This window comes from Lampetra fluviatilis, chromosome 22 (genome assembly GCF_964198595.1).
Source record: "Lampetra fluviatilis chromosome 22, kcLamFluv1.1, whole genome shotgun sequence".
Classification (NCBI taxonomy): domain Eukaryota; kingdom Metazoa; phylum Chordata; class Hyperoartia; order Petromyzontiformes; family Petromyzontidae; genus Lampetra; species Lampetra fluviatilis.
This window is the reverse complement of record NC_136296.1, coordinates 4,499,597-4,511,171: the sequence shown is the minus strand read 5'-3', so window position 1 is coordinate 4,511,171 and position 11,575 is coordinate 4,499,597.

The window sequence follows — 11,575 nt, the reverse complement described above, 5'->3', positions numbered from 1 at the left end:
AACTTTAATGATAGATACTGTATCAATAAAATATATATATATATACCAGCCCCAGCCACCCCACACACCCTTTGATCTTGAAAAGTGTATCCTATGAACTTCCCACAATCCCACAAAGTGATATATACTGTATTGACCCTACAGAGATGATGGGCAAGTTGACTCTTAACATGCATATTTTCACTCACGGTCCGTTAATTACAACTACAGCAGTGTCAAATCGCAAGAGCAATTCAAAACGCTGGACAAATAGTGAAGCTTGTGCAATCCTAGACATTACTTGTCGTATTATAATAAGAATAATTATGGTCATTTATCCATGAGGCTCAGTTTCAAGACACCTGTTGGTGAAGGTTCTGTATAGGGATTTCTAATTTATATTATACTAGCGGTTAGTACCCGGCGTTGCATAGGCGAAAAAGGCAGACACACATGTAATTACTCACGCAAATGGACTGACACACACACGTAGAGTTACACACACAAATGGACTCACATACATACATCGACTGAACAACAACAACCACCATTGGCCACTAAGTGGTGGTGATGTCACGACAACGCTTGTGCCAGGCCATGTGCACCTTGAAGCCACGTGAAGTGTCGAACGCCCGCTGGCAGGAGGTGACGGGGCAAACCCAGATGGCACAGGTCGACTGACTGAGTCGACTGGCTGATGCACCACCTGTGGCCCCTACTGTGCCAACTTGCTGTGCTTTAACTAGCCGGCGCTCCGCTCGTTGTTGTGAGAGTCGCTCCTCTGCCCTCTGTTGTTGTTGGAGGGCGACGGCCTCCAACTGGCCAGTAGCATCCTTCAGGAGCCTCCTCCACAGAGGCCGATCTTGACATGGCTGGTAGCAGTCATCCGCAAGTGGACTCAGCTCCAAGTATTCCTGCACCACATTACTCCATGTCTTCTCCAGCCCGTGCCACGCCCGTTTAGCTCCCTCGATCTGGCCGAACAAAAGCTGTTTAGACATGCGGTGGGTGACCATGTGGGCTACATGACTCAGGCAACGCAGCCTTGCCTGCCGGAGGAGGTCACCGATGGGATTTTGTCCACATCTTTCAAGGAATTGTGACCTCACACAATGCAGGCTGGTAAAACCCTGGATGGATTGTAGACAGGCCATCCTAAATGTTCTAACCGGCGAAGATGTTCCATTAGTGGGGTCCAAGTTTTGCAAGCGTAGAGAAGGGAGGGAATGACCGTGGCCGAGAAACCTGAAGTTTCCTGCGGAGTGATAGACCAGGTAGATTCCACACAGCGTTAAGCAGCCAATGAAAAGATAATGCGGCTCGACTGATTCGGAGTGAGACCTCTACTGTTAAACCGGAGCCGGTCATTAGCACACTGGCAAGGTATGGGAAACTCTGCACTTTCTCCACAACTGCCCCATCACCAATTGGGAGTTGTGGGGGTGGAGTGTCCGATGGTACAAAATAGGCAGGCAGGTGCTTAATTTTGGTGGGGCCGATGGTAAGGTCCCACCTCTTAGTGGCAAGCTCCAGGTTCAGCAGCAGCACCTCGAACTCCTCCTCCGAGTGAGCAGCAATTAGCAGATCATCGGCATACATTACGTGGTTGAGCAATAGGGAGCCATCCCTTGACCGCACCCGGACATCGATCAGCCTCCCATTGTATCTGTACGAGATGGGAATTCTTCCGGTACAGGCATGAAGGCTTCGCGAACTAGGTGGTCGAAATATATGTAAAATAATGTGGGAACCAGAGGACATCCCTGTTGCACCCCAAGGTGTACAGGGAATGGCTCTGACTCACGGCCACATAGTTTGACGCGGTGCCGCTCACCATCATGAAGGTCCTTAAGGATGGTGAGCAGTGGGTCAGGGAATCGGAAAGCACGAAGAACAACCCAGAGGGCAGGCCTACTGATGGTATCATAGACCTTGAGCAGGTCAATAAAGCACACGCATGGACTAAGACGCACACATGGACCTACAAAGACGTAAAGAAATACAGTTATACTGACTAACATGGAGGCATGCACACACAGCGACTAATACACACGCACATGGACTGATACACACACACATATCGACGTACACACATACAGAGACTCACACACAAACATAGAGTGACACACATTGCCGTACACACACATACACATGTGGACTGTCACACATAGACATCCGTTTTAGATATACACACATGGAGTTACACACACATATATGGACGTACACACATACAGCGACTTACACACACACACCGACTCACACACAACAATACGTGGACTCAAACACACATTGACGTAAACACACATGTACTTACACACACACATATGGACTAAGACACACACACATGAACTTACACCAGAGGTGGGACAAAGTCATTGTTATGCAAGTCCAAGTCGAGTCGCAAGTCATCAAATTCATGACTCGAGTCTGACTCGAGTCCAAGTCACATGACTCGAGTCCACATCTCATAGGTGGGACAAAGTCATTGTTATGCAAGTCCAAGTCGAGTCGCAAGTCATCAAATTCATGACTCGAGTCTGACTCGAGTCCAAGTCACATGACTCGAGTCCACACCTCTGACTTACACATACATAGACTGACACACACATAGCTCTACACACACATACACATATGAACTGTGACACACAGACATCTAAATTAGATACACAGACATGAATTAACACCCATATGGACTCACACACAGACGCATTGACTTACACACACACATCGAGTGACACACACATGTATAGACTTACACACACATGTGGACTAACACACACATATGGACTGACACACACACATAAATACTTTGACGTACACACACACATGGGGCGTTGTCTGTTCGAAAAAGACACATGGAGTTAAAGACACGCATTGCTGTACACGCACACACATATGGACTCAAACACACACACATGGACTCACACACACACATCGACGGGCACAGCAATCCCTGATGATGGCACAGCTATGAGTATCGCAGTACTACGTATGAGTAAATAGCGTGACGTGAGCGATGAAAACAATAGAAATGCATTTAAGAAATAAGTAGAAATCACAGACTGGCAGTAGACCGTGGCAGCGGCATAAAAGTGCAGCAAAAAAAGGGGAAATTGAGCAACCGAAAAATGCAAAAAGAGTTTTGTGCACACAAATATAATTATTGTAACATCTGTCAACTTGTTTCATAATGGTAAATAATGAACCTGAGTTGTTATCTTCACACAAACATAATTATTGTAACATCTGTGAACTTGTTTAATAATGATAAACAATGAAGCTGATTTGTAATCTGCACACAAACATTATAATAATACGAGTTTAATAATCGTAAAGAATGAATAAGAGTTGGTATGTGCACACAAAGATAAATATTGTAATATCTGGCGACGTATTTGTTTCATAATAGTAAACAATGAAGCATATTTTTGATCAGCACACAAACATATTAATTGTAATGTTCGTCAACTAATGTGTTTAACAATAGTAAACAATGGGCTTTAGTTGTTAGCGTAAGAAGCAAGGAAATTTTAACTTACCATAGGCGTGTTGATGCCTTGTGCCATGCGTAGCCCCCCGTCCTGGCCTACATTCGCAAGGCGGTGGGGTTGGCAGGTTGCCAGGCTAGGGGCTAGGCCGCTACCCACCCTCCCCAGCATCCCCTGCCCGTGCAAGATTAATGCTATGTAAGCAGTAAAAAATTATTATCTACGGAGTCTGTAGTATAAACTGGACGCATCGTGTTGGGGGGGGGGCGAAGAGGACATGACACTGTGAAGAAATGTCCGCAGCGTTATGTGTGTATGTGTTGGCTGTAAAACACGTAAAAGAAAATGTCCCCGTGAGCTCGAGTGAACGCGCAGCACTTAGTAGGGTCCGTCCCCCCCACGCAATTATCGTCAGTTGGTATGGTCGATGTCGTGCAATAAGTAAATAATGAATAATAGAAACGGCACAAATGTGTTAATTAAACTACTTTAAAGTTTACCGACGGGAAAACGGAATAGCCTATTCCCACCACGGGGCTCAGGGCATGCCGGCTGGCAAATTATTTCAGTCTTAAACCCCACCGTCCGAGAGCCAAATGCCCCGCAAGTGCAAGCGCTCGGAGACTTTTATATATGAGATGGTTCTTTCGGTAAAGTCACGTAGATAGAAAAAATTATAACAATAAAATAATAAAAAGAAAAATGAAAATAAATTGAATAATGAGTGCGACCTTATCGCAACACAAGCGGTCGTCATCAGGAACGGGGAGGTTAGCCTTTGAGGGTAAGTTGTTTATAAAGGTTTAGAGATGGGCGGGGCAGCTAATGTTAATGTCGGAGAGGGCTCCGACACCAGCAGTAGGTCTACACAAATCAAAGCATTGCACCTCGCTCCACACAACCACACTGCTGACGGTGGAGGTGAACAAGAAAACACAAATCCAGTCTTGATCCAAAGTGGTTGATGACATCTTTCTAATGATTGCTGAGTTTAAAACCGTCGTCTTGGTTGAAATTGTGTCCGTGTCTGTATATATGGATGGCTTCGTGAACGAATCTTTGTTGATAGCCAGTCGGCTTGCAAAGTAACATCGTCTTAGAGAAATACATTTCATGTGAGCCAGCCGCATTAAAGTAATGATCAGCCACGGCAGAAGTATTTGTCCTGCCGTGTTGCAGATCTGCCTTATGTTCACAAACACGGTCCGAGACATGTCGTTTGGTTTCCCCAATGTAACTGCTGTTGCAGATGCAGCTTAGATTGTAGACGCCGGGATATTGCATGTCAGGAATCTTGTCCTTCACAGATGGCATCAGGTCACTAATTTTATGCACTGTGTTCAATCGAACCTGGATCTTGTGTTTGTTCAAGATTTTGGAAATCTTTGTGGTTGTCCCTGCTATGTAAGGTAAGGTGATGGTTTTGATTGGATTATCAGATGGCTCCTTCCTTCTAGAGTTGAAGTTTTCGTGACTGCAAGGATCCATACTCTTTGGTTCTTTCGGTAAAGTCACGTAGATGAAAAAAACAATAATAATTAAATTAAAATAACTAAATTTAATCACGACGTTTCGGAGGCAACACAAGCTTCCGTCATCAGGTGGAACAGCCACAGCAACATTATTGTAGTGTTGCCTCCGAAACGTCGTGATTTAATTTAGTTATTTTCATTTTATTATTTGTATTATTCTTTTATTTTTGATTTACGTGACTTTACCGAAAGAACCAAAGAGTATGGCTCTTTCCTCGTGGTTGGGGTGATGGCTTTGCGGATTGTGTAGTCGGAGATACATTGAGCTCTATGGTGTAGCGTTTTGATGAGGGAATTTTTCTGGGATGGATGGTGGTGGGAATCAGGTTTTAGGTAGGCATCAGTATGCCTCCACCACCCGACACGGCCAATCAGCAAAAAAAGTGTCACGTTGACAAAAGACAAATAGTTCACTGCTTTAGCCCACCGGTGTGTTGAAGCGTGAAACCACAACATTTACAATTTTTGAGTACGACGTTTCGCTGGTAATTGCATCCAGCATCATCGGGCAATTCGCTGGATGCAATTATCAACGAAACGTCGTACTCAAAAATGTAAATGTGGTTTCACGCTTCAACACACCAGTGGGCTAAAGCAGTGAACTATTTGTCTTTTGTCAACGTGAGACTTTTTTTGCTGAGTGGCCGTGTCGGGTGGTGGAGGGTTACGACACATTTATAAGTAACGCGATCTAACCCAACAACGTTGATTATGAATAATATTGGTCGCGAAAGCCTACGTGTTAAACAGACGTTAGTATGGGTTACTTTCCTGAAGACAGAGTGGCTCATTGAGCCATCTGGTCTCTTTTTGATTAAGACATCCAAGAGGGGTAGCATGCCATCCTTTTCTACCTCCATGGTGATTTTAATTGCTGGGTGTATGGAATTGATGTGGTTGAGGAATTGTTCCAGAGCCGGTTGGCCATGTGTCCAGATGACAGACGTGTCATCCACGTACCTCTTCCACAAGGATGGGCGTAGAGTGGATGCTTGGATGGTGTCTGTCTCAAAATTTTCCATGGAAATGTTGTCCACAACTGGAGATAAGGGAGAACCCATTGGGGCGCCTTCGGTTTGTTTGTAGAATGTTGCATTCCAAGTGAAGTATGTATTGGCGAGGCAGTGTCTCACCAGGACTGGTACATCAGCATTCAGTCCTTGTTGGACCAAATCTTCAATTATTGCAATGGTATCGGGCATAGGAACTTTGGTGAGCAGAGAAACTACATCGAAACTAACGAGCAAATCACCTGAGGACAATACCAGGTGAGCTGAGTTAAAAACAAAAGAGGTGGTCTAACCAGTGAATGACTGCAAGGTGTCAGACAGATATCGGGCCAGATTGTATGTGGGTGAGCTGAGTTAAGAACAGAAGAGGTGGTCTTTCCAGTGAATGGTTGCAAGGTCTCAGACATATATCGGGCCAGTTTGTAAGTGGGTGAAACGATGGGACGAAGGGGTGTACCTTCTTTATGGATTTTTGGTAAACCATATAGTCTGGGTGGTCTAGCAGAAGAAGGTTTGAAGGAAAACCGTTTGGTCTGTTCAATTAATGAAGCAGAATCAGTGATGATCCTGTTCGTTTTTGCAATGAGGCAGTTGGTGTGATCTCTTTAAATGTTTGTATAGCGACCATCATTAAGTAGGTTCTGAATTTTGTTATTGTACACATTTTTGTCCAAGACGACTGTGGCATTGCCCTTATCGGCTGAGAGGATGGCGATATCTTCCCTCTTTTTTAATTTAAATAAATCAAAGCGCTCCTCCTTACTGATGTTACTGACTGGTATCTTAGTGCCTTTGAGGGTTGCAGCGATTTCAGATCTTGTCACGTCTGCAGCGATGTGTCCCAAATCCTTAAGAGCTACATCGACCTGGGAAATGATGTAATCCAATATTATGTGTTTGGGGGTGACTGTAAAGTTTAACCCTTTAGCTAAAACCGACTTTAGACCATATGAAATAGGGCTATTACTCAGATTGATAACAACCTTGTCAACGTCTAACTTTTAAATGTGGATCTGGTTTCTTCATTACACTGACCTCTGCTGCCGTCACATCTTCCAATGCCAAACGAATCTTATGTAGGGCTAGCTTGGCCCTGATCTCAGAGAGAATTAGACTGCTCCGTACTGAACTTGATCATGTAGACAAGACACTCATGAAATCACACTTAACATTGACTGAAAAAATGTCTACATCTGATTGAGAACATGTAGATAACATGACTGCTTCATCAGCCACTACAATGTCAGCAAAATGTAAAGATAACCTGATTTCAAAGTTAAACCTCCTTTCCAAGAAGAAACCAGATCCACACAGGACCTACTTAATGATGGTAGCTACACAAAAATTTAAAGAAATCACACCAACTGCCTCGTTACAAAAATGAACAGGATCATCACTGATTCAGCTTCATTAATTGAACAGACCAAACGGTTTTCCAAAAATCCATAAAAAGTACACCCCTTTGTCCCATCGTCTCACCCACCCACAAACTGGCCTCACCAATACATACTTCACTTGGAATGGAACATTCTACAAACAAACTGAAGGCACCCCAATGGGTTTTCCCTTATCTCTGGTTGTGGCCAACATTTTCATGGAATAATTTGAGATGGACACCATCCAGGCATCCACTCTACACCCGCCCTTGTGGAAGAGGTAGGTGGATGACACGTTTGTCATCTGGCCACATGACCGACCGGATCTGCAACAATTCCACAACCACATCAATTTCATACACCCAGCAATCAAATTCACCATGGAGGTGGAAAAGGATGGCATGCGACTTTTTGGCTGTCTTAATCAAAAAAAGACCAGATGGCTCAATGAGCCACTCTGTCTACAGGAAAGTAACCCATACTGACGCCTACCTAAAACCTGATTCCCACCACCATCCATCCTTGAAGAATTCCCTCATCAAAACGCTACACCATAGAGCTCAATGTATCTCCGACCATGAACACCTGATCATTGAACTCAAACCCGTACCAGGCTCTCAAGGTGAATGGATATTCTGACTACACAATCCGCAAAGCCATCACCCCAACCATGAGGAAGGAGACATCTAAAGATCCAATCAAAACCATCACCTTACCTTACATAGCAGGGATAACCACAAAGATTTCCCAAATCTTGAACAAACACAAGATCCAGGTTTGATTGAACACAGTGCATAAAATTAGTGACCTGATCCCATCTGTGAAGGACAAAATTCCTGATATGCAATATCTATAAACTAAGCTTTATCTGCGGCAGCAGTTACATTGGGAAACCAAACGACATGTCTCGGACCGTGTTTGTGAACATAAGGAAGATCTGAAACAAGGCAGGACCAATACTTCTGCCGTGGCTGATCATTACTTTAATGTGGCTGGCTCACATGAAATTGATTTCTCTAAGATGATGGTAATTTGCAAGCCGACTGGCTATCAACAAAGATTCGTTCATGAAGCCATCCATATATACAGACACAGACACAATTTCAACCGAGACGACGGTTTTAAACTCAAGATGTCATCAACCACTTTGGGTCATGACTTAATTTGTGTTTTCTTGTCCACCTCTACCGTCAGCAGTGTGGGTGTGTGGAGTGAGGTGCAATGCTTTGATTGGTGGAGACCTATTGCTGGTGTCGGAGCCTTCTCCTACATTAACATTAGCTGCCCCGCCCATCTCTAAATCTTTTTAAACAGCTCTTTGATTGGTGTAGACCTACTGAAGTTGTCGGAGCCCTCTCCTACATTAACATTAGCTGCCCCGCCAATCTCTACATCTTTATAAGCAGCTTGCCCTTAGAGGCTAACCTCCCTCTTCCTGATGATGACCGCTTGTGTTGAGATCGAAACGTCGTGATATTTTTATTTTATTTTTATTATATTTATTCAGTTATTTATTATTATTTTAGTTTTATTATTTTTTCTATCTACGTGATTTTACCCAAAGAACAATAGAATATTATTTCTTGCAGTCACGAAAGTTTTAAGTCAAGACTTCTAATTCGTTTTTAATTCGTGTTTTTTTTTATGTTGGAGAAAAACTTAAAATAGCCCATCCAACATTAAGGAACAATACACACAATAATTCAACTAACATATTATACACCAACTTTCTGTACTACCACCTCCAGGCCACATCGAAAGTACAGCATGTACAGAATATCATAGCACGTATAAAAAGTTACAAATATGGGCATGCACCATCACACGATGACACACATGCCATAATCTAATTTATCCCCATTGCTGATGTTTACACATGAACCAAAGAGTATAGAGTATGAGCCACATACTCATTTACGGCTGAGTCAACCCAAAGCCAGGTTCAGATACCCATAGACTCTAATGTATATGGCTGTAAATCAAACCCAGCTTGCTATGAAAACAGCGCTGTGTTCCCCACACAAAACAAAGACAAGGATCGCCTGTATAACCTCTAACAGACTCTTGGGGAAAGTACTGTTAGCGAGCACCTATGAGGGTCGGCATGGCACATACAGGAGTGGGTGGCCAACACCGTGCCCGGCCGCCTTTGTATCCCCGATCCTAATGTTTGCGCAATGCACCAGGCACTCATTTGAGGCTGAGTCGACCTTTGAGAGGCTCAGAACCGATTCAGATATTGTCACGTTGGTAGTGAGCCGGAATTGAAGTTAAGTTGCCGGGTTTGTAGCACAATGTACTGTCAGCCACACAACCATTCGCCACACACACACGCACACCAGCGTGGCATTCGGAGTGATATTATTCCTCAAGGTTTTTCACATTTCTGCTAGATATGGGACTTCTCACGTGCTCCCACCTTCCCCATGCATCTATAATTTTCTGGAATGGGGCACTTACGCCATGGAGCAAAGATTTATGGATTTTCAAAAACTGTCCCCTAGTTAGGCGCTGACCTTTGAATGAGAACAACCAAGGTAGGGGGTCGGATAAGGTTACTTATAAAGGTCCTTAATGAATGGTACAGCATGGATACTGGTGAACAATATCATCATGGGGATTTAGAAGCATTGTCAATGGATATCAAAAGGTTACAGAGTGATCAATTTATGTCCGAGGTCCCAGTTATGTCCATTTTAAAAAAGCCTCATCACTCACAGCAGCACTAGGCTATGCTCATACCCATTGGTGATGTGAGCCAATCGCTCAAAAGTCAAATTCCTGCTCAACCGAGCATTGAGGCACTGCTGCTCATTTCCCGTTTACAGCCCTGGGTCAGCGGTGGAACTTCTGCATTCCTACGTCTGCCCAACCACTGTTGACTTTTCCACGAAGTTGTAACTTATTTTCTTGACCCCGGATAAATAATAGGCTGAGTCAACCCCCCATGAATAATGCTTTCAATTTATATCGCGTCATTCATTCCACAAGCATCCCACAACGCTGTACATTTATTATATATAAGGACCAAATCCCGTATGCGGGGTTGGCTACGCACTGCGTGAAACAAGTCCAACAAAGACAAAGATCCCCTATATAGCCTTAACAGACTGTTAGGGAAAGTACTGCTAGCAAGCACCTATGAAGGCCAGCACTGTACACGAGTGGGTGGGTTGCCAGCAGCACGCCCGACCGCCTTTGTCTCCCCAGTGGCGATGTTTTTACACACCGCACCAGGTACTCATTTGAGGCTGAGTCGACCTAGCGGAGGCCCATGACCAGTTAAAATAATCGCCACTGGTGTTGGCCATGAGCTGGAATTGAATTTGGGTCGCTGGGTTCGTAGTGCAGTTTTCTAACTGCTAGACTAAGCCCAACACACACATGTGTAGGGGTGTTAGAGAGAGAGCCGTTATGCATGGCAGCTTATGGGAAACAAACACAGTGGGCGGGGCTACGTGAGTGCACGGGGGGGGTGCTCTCAACGACTTCCGCACCAGGCAGCCCAGGGCCCCACCCCTCAGCGGGGGTGGAGTATAAAGGGGGATGTGTCAGAGGGCTCGGGGCAGAATGTTAAAGCTAAACCAGTGAAGACCGAAGATCGTCTAGCTAGAGCCCTGGACTCCCCTGGGACGCCGCCCTTGTCAGGGCCGCGCAGGACCGAGCCAGCGGCGTGGTCCCGAGAACCAGAGCTAGTGCTCTGGGACTCCGGGTACCGTAGCCCGACTTACCAGTGTCGGGCCAGACAGCCTCCCCTAGCCCGTTAGTGGAGGACTAGGAGGTAGGTCAGAGATAGCTAGCAGTGTATTCCCAGCTAGCCGGGTGAGGGGGCCGATACCCCCTCTAGTATTGTATGTCCACAGTTGTGACTACTTGTACAAAATAAATACGTGTGCCTCACCAACGGTGTCCAAGAGTCATCAACGGTACTTCATCTGGTGTCAGAACAACTACGAACATGGACACGTGCTGGACAGCTCGAGCCGGAGTACCGCAGGTGGAGGACACCGCTGAAATTGTCGAGCCCGAGACGGCTCAACAAGACATCGTGCAGCCGGGGCCGGACGCATTCTTACCGGGGCATCAGGATGAAGGGGAGCCGCCATCAGAAGGGCTGAGGCTGGCTCACGCGAGGCTGGCGGAGCTGCTTTACGCCGCTGCCGCCACACTCGAACACATCACGCGGCTGG